We start from the raw sequence: 11803 nt of genomic DNA on the forward strand, positions 1-11803 counted from the left end.
AAAAAGTGACATCTCAAAGATGGTGCATTGGATCTTTCAGAAATAAATGGCAGGATGTGTACTAGACCACCCTGGTGAAGGCCTTTGCAGAAGTGGTAGAAGATTCTGAGATGATTCAGGAGAAAGATTTGACACTCAAAGAATCAGTCTAGTTATCAATTGAATGCATTTCAGGACATTCACGTAGGTAGTAAGCTCCTATGAGGATATGGTCTAACACTGTTGGTTAGGCTGACAGTACCACACACTGTCCAACTTGCTCAGTGCTATGAGAAGGAGTCTGTGCCAAAGGACTGACCCAAAAAGCTGAGGTGTGTGAGGTCAGGACATTATGCTTCTGGATCCAACCCTATGGTTAACTGAGCAACTAAGGGCACCAGGCTCCTAGTAGGTCAGAGTATGTATGTGTGAGTCTGGGGCGGAGGGTAAAGGGAGATAAGGAGACAGATCTGTTGTCATACAGATTATGCTGAACTTCAGAATCATACGGATTCTGTTACTCGACAGTCCAGGGGTGCGACTACACAGCAGCGTTATTTCAGAACAACTGACATTATTTCAGAATAACAAAATACGCATCTACACAGCAAGCCATGATTTCGAAATAATGTCAAGAGGGAGGACTTCTGACTCTGACTCTTATAATCCTCATTTCGTGAGCTCTCAGTGCACTAATACCCGCTTCACACCAGGCGTCAGGCATCTGCAGTGCTTGTATATACCATAATCCACAGCATGTGCCACAGCTACTGGCGCCATAAGTACTGGTAGGAAGGAGAGAGGGGACATACTGTGGTGAGTGATAGGGATACATAGGTCAGAGAAGACAGACCCATGTGAAGTGACTCTCCCCCCCCCCAAAAGAGCACTGTTGAAATACAATCTTCTAGCAACAGGCAGCAGTCTGGAGAGGGTTCCTAATCACATCAGACCAGCCCAAGCTTGAGAAGGATTCAGGGCTGCAAGATAATCCCCTACGGTCAGAGCCAGCCCGTCCATAGGATGGTCTGGGACGGCCAACCCAGGCCTCCTGCTTTTGGGTTCATGGTGGCCTAAGGGTGTTAAAATTAGGTTATTTTAGTAATCAAGTAGTCAATAGGGGAAGGCAGCCTGGCTCAGTCTCAGCTCACGCTGGGACCAAACCTGCCTTCTGCCTAGGAGCCAGGCAACCTGCCTTTTAAATTGCAGAGCTGCCAGTGGGGTTTGGCCCCTGACCTGGCATGATCAGGGACTGAGCTGAGCTACCTGCCTGCCTTGGCTCCAAGACAGAAGCAGTTCTGTCTGTGGAGGATCCTCCCCTGCTCCCCCAATCCACTGCTGCCTCTGAAAGCGGCAGCAACACGGGGGCAGTGGAGCAGGCGGCACTGTGGAGCAGGTGACACCAGCTTTTAAGACATCTCCCCCCAGCAATGACTCCTGCTTCCTCCCCCTTGCTGCCTCTGATACAGAAGCAGCAGGGGAGAGGGGGTGGCAATGAAAGTAGTCTTATCGGGTAGTCTACTAATCGACTACTCTCTTACATCCCTATGGTGGCCACCTCAACCATCCTATGGATGGGACCCAGGGGACTACCTGGAGGCCCAGAATAGAGTGGTAGCAAGGGTTACCTCCCCCCCCCCCCACACATCTCAGCGGTGGGAGTTGGACTACTCTGCTCCACCCTGCCATCTTCTCCCAGCCTCCTGCTGCATTCCTTCACCACAGCCACGGAGAAGCTGCGCCCAGAGAGCTGGGAGCGGGTGGCGGGGCAGAATGGAGCAGGCTGCTGGGTCACTCTGGCTCCTGCCACCACAGTGAGTGCAGAGGTGGGGGCGATCTGTGCTGCCACCCCACATCAGACCCTCCAGTAATCCTGCAGCTCACACTGCTCAGGGGAGGGGGTTTGGTCAAGGGGGCGGTGCAGACGTTAGGCAGAGCAGGGGCAGGGCTTGGTGGAAGGGGCGAGGCTTGCAGTGTGGGGGTTGCCCTGGGCCCCACACCTCCCTAGCGACGGCCCTGCCTATGGCTTATGTCTTACATCCCCATTCACATGTCCTGCTTTAGCCCTCTTTCCAGCTCCCACATTGCTTCAACTCCCTCAACCCCTTTCTGCCTTCTGCCAAAGGTTGCCAATCCTCCAGAATTGGCCTAGGGTCTCTCAGAATCACATCAACCTCCTGGTGACCATTGAAAGCAATCTGGAAGGTTTAAATAGGACATTTTAAGAAAATGACATTACAGTAGACTTCCGATAATCCGGAACCTATGGGACCTAGGTGGTGCTGGATTATCAAATATGCCGGACTATGAGGAGGTACTATAAGCTGGTTATATATATACACTGTATACATTATATACTGTATATAAAGTGTTCTTAACCCTTTTTATTGTACATACTGTATACAGTATACTGTAATGTTTTAGTTTTTTTAAGCCTTTTTCACCCTTTTTGCTCAGTTCAGCTGCTGCCGCTGTTACCTTGTGACTCATTTTCTGCCGAAGCTCACTCACTAGGTTCTTGCCATTTTTACTGTACATCATACTGGGAGAAAAAAAAATCTCGCAGAATGGCTTCAGTCAGAGTTGGTATCCCTACTTCTGCCCCGTTATGCTCTCTTCCCACACTATAGCTCGCAGCAAGATGGAATCTCCTATACAATTTAGCTCAAGAATGAAGGGGTTAGATACAGCTCTAGAGCCAGCCAGTTCTCATCCCCACATAGACAAAGCATTTTTTAAAAAGACACAATAGCCTCAACGAGACAGACCCACTTACTGTTGGTCGATTTTGTCTTCCTTGGCTCCAAAGATTATTCAACTGCAGCAAGTCCAAGTCACTGCTTCTTCAGAAAAATCAGTATAAAGCAAAGCAGCAATTAAAAGAAGGAACAAATCAACACAGACTTCTCCAGTTCCTTCTTTCAGTTTCACTTCTAGTCTTAAGACCTGTCTAGAGATTTCATGAATATATAAAGAAGGGAGGGGGGGCAGAAAGTGTTATGAGAAAAAGAAAGGAACATAGGGAGCAGTAGGCCTGGGCAGGCCAGGTGAAGAGGGCTGAGGTAACAATAGGCTGAGTTAGCAGGAGGACATTCCAGAGCTAGATGGAGAGTGGGAAATGGAGACCCAGAGCAGCAGAAACATTCCCACACTTCCTCCACACAGGATATGGTCAGGGGAAAGGAGTGCTCTAGGATTTTAACATTTGGTGGTTCTCAGATCGCCAGCTGGCTACATAGAATTTGCTCATAGGGTTGCCAGGTGTCTGGTTTTGAACAGGACAGTCCAGTATTTGAGCTTTCTGTTCGGGAAACAAATTGAGAAAATATAAATGAGAAAATATAAATGTCCGGTATTTTCTAAATAAGATGGAATGTAGCTTGTGATGTAATGTCAAGTGTGTCCTGTATTTTTGTTGAAACCATCTGGCAACCCTATTTCCTCATCCTTCTGTCCCATCCTCCTAAATGTTAACCTCTTCACTGCCCTCCTGTGAGGAGTCATTTTCATCTCTGTATATCTGCCACCCACTCATAGTCTGACAGTTTTACACAGCTGACGAATGTAGGAGGAGATGCCTCTGAGGAGAAGCCCCTGGATCCAGGCTATCTTACAAACTGCATTGTTTCAAGGCCTCATCCAAACTGCCACAGAATTACACATCTGCTGAGCTATTTTAACTCAATTCAGGGTAAGCCAGTTTATAAACAGTTTTGCCTGGCTATTGAAGACCACAGACAACTAGATTGCAAATACAATTTAAAAGACCTTTTTAGACAAGACCACTAGCTAGTCATATTTAAACACACTTATAATGGGTTTAGTCCAATCAACATGCTTAAGCAAACTGAGCCAAAGTCATCTGTGACATCATTCCATTTTTACTCGAGCATACTGGGACAATTCTGCTCTCACGCTAGATGTAAATCAGGAATATCTTTGAGGAATGCTAGCATTAGAGCTGGTCACATTAACAGGAAATCATGACCATTATTGTAATTTTGTGGGTGTTTCTACTTTGCATGGCTCTAAAAAACCAAAGGGGCTCATTTTAAGCCAAAAATGTTAGAAATGGTATTTTGTTAGTTTTATGTACTGAAAACTATCAATGATTTAAATTAAAAATGCCACCAAAAATGAAAAAAAAAACGGTTCTTGAAAACAAAAAATGATCTCCAAACATGACTTTTTAAATAGAAACCCTTTAGATTGCAAAATTTCAACTGGCACTAATTCATACTAAGCATGAACAGAATCAGGACCCTGAGCCTTAAACCAATTAATGTGGCCAGGCCCTCTGAAAATTCCAAATGTATTCAACAGCAAGTGCCAGACCGGTCTCTTCCCTCACTGACTCCACTCAGCCAAAGCTAATAAAGGCTTTCCACGGGTGGAACTTATGTGGTATGAAGAGGTGGCCAGCCTACCTTTAGTTCTATTAGGGATCTTGAAACAACTATTAATCTAGACTGAATCTTCTTTACAACTCTAGTTGAGGGAGCATATATGGAGGGCATGGTTGACATGACAGAATGTTTTTTAGTGTGGATACAGCCTAAGGGCATGTCTTCACTATGGGCTGGATTAACGGGCAGAGATTGATCCAGAGAAGGTCAATTTATCACAGCAAGTATAGAAACGATCAATCAACCACCAAGTACTCTCTCGTTGACACCGGTACTCCACCAAAATGAGCAAAGTAAGTGGTCGATGGGAAAGCGTCAGCTGTTGACTTACCATGATGAAGATACAGTGGCAATCAGACCTAAGTAGAGGCCACTGGATCTGGCCCACGGACTGCAGGGAGCCACAGGCAGGCTCCCCACTTGCCTCGCCCCACCCGCATGCCACTTAGAAAAGTGGCTGTGGGGTAGTTTCTCTTTAAAAACAGAGCCCCAAGGGGAGGGGAGAAGATTTAGGAGCTGCTCAGGCCCCCAGCACAATCCCATTGGCTGGCTTCTGGCCAGAAACTATCCAATGGGAGCTGCAGGCAGCCATGAAGCACAAGGCGCTCAAAGTTATTCATGGAGTATATGGCTGCAGCCTGTGAGGGAACAGGGCAGACAGGGAGGCTGATTCAGGAACAGGCTGCTGCCTGGTAAGTCTCCTGGCCAGATCCTGCCTCTGGCACCTCAGCTCCTCTCTTCCTCAACCCTTTGCCCCCCACTCCTGTCCCCCTACTCCATACTCCACATACACAAATCCTCTGCCCCCCCCTGCACTCATACCCCCTCCCAGATCTGGTGTCCAAATTCCCTGCCCCAGATCACAGTCCTCTCGTGCCCTAGCTCACAACCCAAACCCCTGCACCCACTCCTGAACCCCAATTCCCTGCCTTAGGTCACAATCCAACCCCCTGCACCTCAGTCCAGTGCCCCAGCTCACAACTACCTCCTTCACCCAAACTCCCGCCCTTACCCCAAGCTCCTTTCTGCACCCAACCTCCATCCCAGACCCTGCACTTCCTCCATTAATATCATGGAAGAGTGCAGCCTTCAACCACTTCCCAAATTCTTGGGGTGGCCCCCCATCAAAAATTATTGCCCACCCCTGCCGAAGTACATCAACTTCGGCTGTTATTCATGTAGCTGAAGTTGCGTAAATTAGGTCAATGGCCTGCAGTAGTGTCGACAAGAAATGTCCTATGCATAGGATGATTCAGGGAGGGTGCTCCAGGCTCCATGCTTTGGGGGGCAGGACCCAGCGGATCATGTAAGAAGCAATGGGCTTAAACTGCAGCAAGGGAGGTTTAGGTTGGACATTAGGAAAAACTTCCTACCTGCCAGGGTGGTTAAACACTGGAATAAATTGCCTAGGGAGGTTGTGGAATCTCCATCACTGGAGATATTTAAGAGAAAGTTGGATAGACATCTATCAGGGATGGTCTAGATGGTGCTTAGTCCTGCCATGAAGGCAGGGGACTGGACTTGATGATCTCTCGAGGTCCCTTCCAGTTCTAGTGTTCTATGGTTCTATGTGGTAGCCTGCCATGGGGTGGCAGCAGTGTTACATGGGGAAGGTGCAATGGGATGGAAGAGGGGCATGGTGGGAGCAGAGCAGGGCGGGGACTTGAGGTAAGGATGGAGTGGGATGGAGTGGAGCAGAGGTTAGGTGAGGGCAGAGTCTGCAGCAGGGGAGGAGAAGGGTGTCCCAGGCCCTGCACTTGGGGGGTTGCCCCAGACCCCACACTCCCCTAGGGATGGCCCTGAATGTAGACAGGGCCTAAGATGGTCTCTCCTCTGGAACAAGTTTCAAGGGACAAGAGAGTATAACCACCTTCCCTGAACATGAAACATACAGTGCCCCACAGCAACTATTAGTTCCCTAAGAACAATACAAGGATCAGAGGATAGAGTGTCTGAGGAGGGAGGGAAGGGAAGAGAAATGCATGGAGACTACAAAAGAAAGTTCAGTAGGGACAAGAGCTCTGTCTATAAATACCTTCAAGGGAACGATATAGATGAAGGAAGGGAATTACTCCAATTATCTGAAAGTAGCAAAGCAGAGAGCAACGGCCTAGAGCTAGAACCGTAAAACCAAATTCAGGTTAGACATTAAGAAAAATGTCTTTACAGAGAAATAGGGCACTAGAGACAGACTCCAAGAGAAGAGGGTTGAGATATCATCAGTGCAGATAGCTAAGAAATTAGACAAGACGCATGCATGGAGAAATAGTAGTCCACAGAGCATTGGCTGGTGGTTCTCAGATAGCCAGCTAGTCACACAGCATTTGCTTATCCTTATATCCCATCTGCTAAATTTCATTTAAGCTAAAAATGCATACAATATACTTCCCCACTATGACTGAAAACAGTTGCCTTGAGGGTTGTATGCACTAGCAAGAGGAGGTGATCTGTGAGATCATGAAGTGGGGGACTATTTAAATGTGGTCCATACTTAAAAAGTTTGAGAATACTGCACTAGTGCAGTGATCCCCAACCTTTTGGGGCTGCCGGGCGCCCGGGGGCGGGGCTGCTCAAGCGCTGGACACCCGGGGGTGGGGCCACAAATGTGCCTGGGGGAGGGGCCACCCATATGCCAGGCGCCCGGTGCTGGCGCCACTCAGACCCTGCACTCCTGGGGCCGGCGCCGCTCCTGTGTCACATGCCCAGGGGTGGGGACTGCCCATACGCCACACGCTTGGGGCCGGGCCGCTCCTGTGCCGCGCGCCCAGGGGTGGGGCTGCCCATACGCTGTGCGCCAGGGCTGGAACAGTCGCAGGACCGCCACCACCCATGTGCTGAATGCCCAGAGCCAGCGCGCCCAGGGGCCAGCACCGCCCATACACCGCGCACCCAGGGGCTGGCACAGCCCTTGAGCTGCACACCCAGGAGCGAGGCCACCCAAATGCCACACGCCTGGGGCCGGCACTGCCCATGTGCTGCACGCCCAGGGCCGGCGCCACTCCTGTGCCGTGTGCCTGGGGCCAGCACCGCCCATATGCCATTTGCCTGGGGCCGGCACAGGCCTTGCACGGTGCACCCTGGGGCAGGGCCACCCAAATGCTGTGCACCCAGGGGCGGGACCACCCATGTGCTGCATGCCCAGGGCCGACGCTGCCCATACACTGTGTGCCCGGGGACCAGCACTGCCCATGCGCCACGCACCTGGGGACGGGGACGGCCCTGATCAGTTGGCAGGCGCACAGAAATGGCCCAGTGGGTGCCATGGCGCCTGCAGGCACCACATTGGGGACCACTGCACTAGTGGGACTAAGGACAATAAGAATGCAATATATCACACTAGAGCAGAGGTGGGGAAACTCAGGCCCGGAGGCCAGATGTGGCCCCCAGCTTCCTGGATCCAGCCCCTGAGGTTCACCGTGCTGGTGCTCCAGCTCCCCTGCCTCCCCACCGCAGGGCTGGAGCATACAAAAGTCTACTAGCCTGGATCCCAGTAGGCTCTGGTGCATGAAGGGGTATGGGGAGTGTCTCTCTGCTTCTCAGTTGTGGGCCACGTCGGTGAGGGTTAGTTTGGGTTTTTTTGCTTCTCATTTGTGTGCAGCCCCCAACTGATTTTTCTGTAGGCCAGCGGCCCCCAACGCAGAAAAAAGGTTCCCCACGTCTGCACTAGAGTATTTTACCAAAGTTGCTCATTTCCTTCACTGAAATATTTTTTGTTTTCCTTCATTTAAATCATTGCTCTGGGGTGGGGCTGGAGATGCAGGGTTCAGTATTCAGGCTGCCCCAGGGAAAGAGGACTGTCCCAGCCCTCTGTCACTGCTGTAGCACGGGGCTAGGTGAGAAGCACCTGTCCATGGCTGCTGCAGCTGCAGAGGGCACAGCTGAGAGAGGGTGCATGTCCCCCCACTGGAGGACAGATAAACACTCAAACAGACAGACAAACTCTCCCAGATATGTAGGTCAGAGCTGTCTCTTTCTCCAACCTTGCCCCCAGCTGCTCCAATGGGGTTATAGCTGTCCCCATCCGCACTGCAGCTCCTTGCTGCCCTCTGTGGTCATTATATAATATTACTGTCCCTGCTCACAGACCCCTCCCTCTCTGATTTATGAGAAACAATCACATTCTATGCACATCTCATTGTCTTGGCACAACTAACCCCTGACCTTGCTTTACGTTATGATAAGAGGAGGCTGCATACTAAATTTGGTGGTCCTAGCTCTCATGGTTTAGGCCAAGGGTGGTGAATCTCTGGCCCGCACAGGCGCTTATACTGGCACTCCAGCCCTGCGGCTAGAGTCAGGCAAGCCGGGGACACATCCATCTCACAGGCTCTCATAGCTCTGTACACTGTCACCCTCCCTCCCCCTGGCCGGGGAAATGGTAGCACAGGGAAGCGCTCACCTTGGAGGCTTTCTCCAGCTGCTCTGATTGGCTGTAATCACTGCCAATTGGAGCAGTGGGAGGCGGTACCTGGGAGCAGCAGAGGGTACGGCACTACATGTGTCCCTGGGGAGCTGCATAGGTAAGTGCCCCACATCGCCCAGACTCCACACTTCCACCCCACTCCTGCATCCTCCTTCCCATCTAGACCCCCACCCCAAGCCTGTTCCTGCACCCCATCACCCAGCCCGCCCACCCCTTTGTTGTACCCCCTCGCACCCAGACTCCACACCCTCATTCCACTCCTGCACCCTATCTCTGATCCAGCTCTCCTACTCCTAGCTCACTCCTGCACCTTCCCTCCTGCCCAGATCCCCCACCCCAAGCCCACTCCTGCATCCTACCACCCTTCCAAACACTCCCCCAAACTTCACTCTGCTCCTGCACCCTCCCTCCTGCCCAGGGCTGGGCACAAAATCTACTAGTTCGGGCTGGTGTGTTAGGGAATAAGGGGAATGTCTTTTTTTTTCCTTCTGACTTCTATGGCCCCCAGCTGATTTTCCTGTGGGTCAGTGATCCCCGACCCAAAAAAGATTCTCCTCACCCCTCCTTTAGGGGGAATTCTTGAACAGACTCACAGATGGACAGACAGACACACAAAAGCTCTCAAATATATAGTAGATGCAAAAGGATCTCAAAGCACTTTATTAACCAAGCTATATCAATTATCCATCTTGAAGTCACTCCACCTGCAACTAAAACACAGCCCTCTCTGGGGTCAAACATGACAGCCATTTTAAGCCCACAGCAAGTGAACAAGATGGAAAGCAGAGGGGAATTTAGTGAGGTAAAATGTAATTACTCAAGCTGGAATTTGGACAGACATCAGAGTTATCAGCCCTATCCTTGTGAAAATAATTTCTTTCTTTAATGTCAGGGCCTTAATTTTAAGCCTCATTGGAAAGCCAAGTATGATACAGGGAAACTTGTATAATAGAGAGGATCAATACAGATTAACTAAGAGGTCTTTGCCACAACCAACCACCTCTAAGCCCAATTCTGCCACTCCCTCACTTCTCTCATTCAGCCAAGACCATTTGAGGAAAACTAAAACCCTAGCCACATTTGTGGCTATATAACTTTAAAGATGTATTTGTGTCCTGTTGTCCTGTGAGGAAAAAAACCTTTTGCAAAACTTTCAAATGTCTTTTAGCAGGTGCTGTCAGTGAAGTACCTTTGATGCAATTTCATTCCCACACACCAACCCAAAAAAGCCAGTTTTTGTTTTGGTCATCCATTCTGAAAAGTCCATTTTTCTTCTATAGCCTCTGCTTTCAGAACCAACCAATTGTGTCAAAGTCAGCAATACAATATTATCTTCATTGCACTAGGCCAAAAGAAACGTTAGGACACTTTGGTGGTTTACAGGGAAAGATGAAAATCAAGGTAAAGCATACACATATTCTGAGTAATGCATTCCTACTAACACCTTTTTAATATCAGCTTTGCTAACCCACAATGAAAGGGGAAAGATGCTCCCTAGATAGCGGTTTGAGTCCTGGCTCTGCAACTGGCATTCTGGGTGGCCTTGGGTAAGTTACTTAACCTCGCTGCTCCAGTTTCCTTCTTGGCAAAATGAGGATGATTCTTTCTGAGCTACTCCACCAGGGTGAGGTGAAAATTATGATTATTTATTTAGATAACCATAGCAGTCATGGACTAGGGGCCCATTATGCTTAGCCTTTACAGACACTGTACAATAAGACAACCTCTGCTCCAAACAACTTACCATCTAAGATTAGTGCACAGCAAATGTGCAAAGGGTATAAGTGAGTAGTAAGCATTATCTGTTATTAAGGACTGATGGGCTCACAACACTTGGGATGACAACATCCCCACCAGCCTGATAAACAACCTATGCTTTTGTCTGGCTGGTCACATGAGGCGACCAGGGAGCTCTGCAGGAGGAAGAGGCCTATCTGCTGTGGCTTGTGCTAACAGCTTACCATTTGAGCCTGTAACCCAGCGGGTTCACCTACAAGTTGCTTCATATATGCACATAAATTCACCCTCAGGCAGCCTTTTCATCCATCCTCGGCTGCATCTAAGCCCGGCCGATGACATTTAAAAAGAGAATCACAAGAGTTACAAGAATTGGAATCTGGTAGTGGAGAGCCAAGGAAAGAGCTACACTCCCAGGTTAACAATTAATCACACCGGGAATGAAACCACGGATTTGTAATCATTGCCTGGCTCCCAAATATAATAGCCGCAAATTCCTGTGGCCACCATCTGAGACGAGGCCCTTTGGGCTATTCCCAGTGCACTAGCTAAAATTCAAAGCAGTGGCAGAGCAAGTCTCTTAGCTCCCTGAGGTCAGCCGCTTATCAGCAAGAGGAGTCAGTGGTGCTAGCCAGCAGCAGTCTGAATAACACGCCCGCCCACCCACCCCCCCCCCCCCCACCACTGTGCTGCTGAACTAAGGTTTAATTTTCAAGTAACTAAAGAACTGAATCATGCTCCCCTGGCCCCGTCTCCCACCAGCAGGACTGTTCTTTGCTTCCATAACCCCAGGCTTGTAGCTACAGAAATGGAAAGGTCACAGCAAAGAAAACCTTTGTATGTTCACACCAAGTCTCTAAGGGCCAGTGCTGCGAGGTCCTGAGCACCCTTCGGCGGAGGGGCCCCGCACCTCACAGCACCAGGTCCGAGGCTGTTTCCAAGGTTTCTGTGCAAGGCACCTAGAAAATATTAGCTGGGCCCCAAGTCAATTATTTGTTTTCCTCCCCCTCTCTCAACTCTCTCCAGTCTTGGATAGTAAAAAAGAAAGCAAACTGAGTAACAGGCTGCATGTTGTGCCTCCTGCTCTCAGATAAATCCAGGGTTACTGAGGATCAGGGCCATAACAAGGGCGAGGCAAGCAGGGCCCTCACCCTGGGTGCATCATAATCAGGGGCACAAAACTGCAATAAGTAAAAATAACAAGCTGCAAAAGTAAAGAGCACGATATGTGCTAACCTAAGGAGAGGGGACACATAAT

At 49.6% G+C, this 11803-nt stretch overlaps 1 protein-coding gene across 5 annotated transcripts in view; it reads right to left on the reverse strand.

The window, feature by feature from the left end:
- Window positions 1–11803, reverse strand: part of ADA2 (adenosine deaminase 2) — a 52657-nt gene that overhangs the window by 37837 nt on the left and 3017 nt on the right. Inside the window, exon 1 of one of the 5 annotated variants that reach the window (XM_075896763.2) lies at window positions 2756–2915. The exons of 1 other annotated variant lie outside the window; for it this stretch is intronic. The gene's annotated coding sequence lies outside the window, so the exon portion shown is untranslated. Of the gene's footprint in view, window positions 1–2755; window positions 2916–11803 lie in introns of those variants that run through there. 3 more of the 5 variants (XM_075896751.2, XM_089769318.1, XM_075896767.2) reach the window with 3 other exon arrangements.

This window comes from Pelodiscus sinensis, chromosome 1, assembly GCF_052426305.1.
Source record: "Pelodiscus sinensis isolate ZL-2025 chromosome 1, ASM5242630v1, whole genome shotgun sequence".
Classification (NCBI taxonomy): domain Eukaryota; kingdom Metazoa; phylum Chordata; order Testudines; family Trionychidae; genus Pelodiscus; species Pelodiscus sinensis.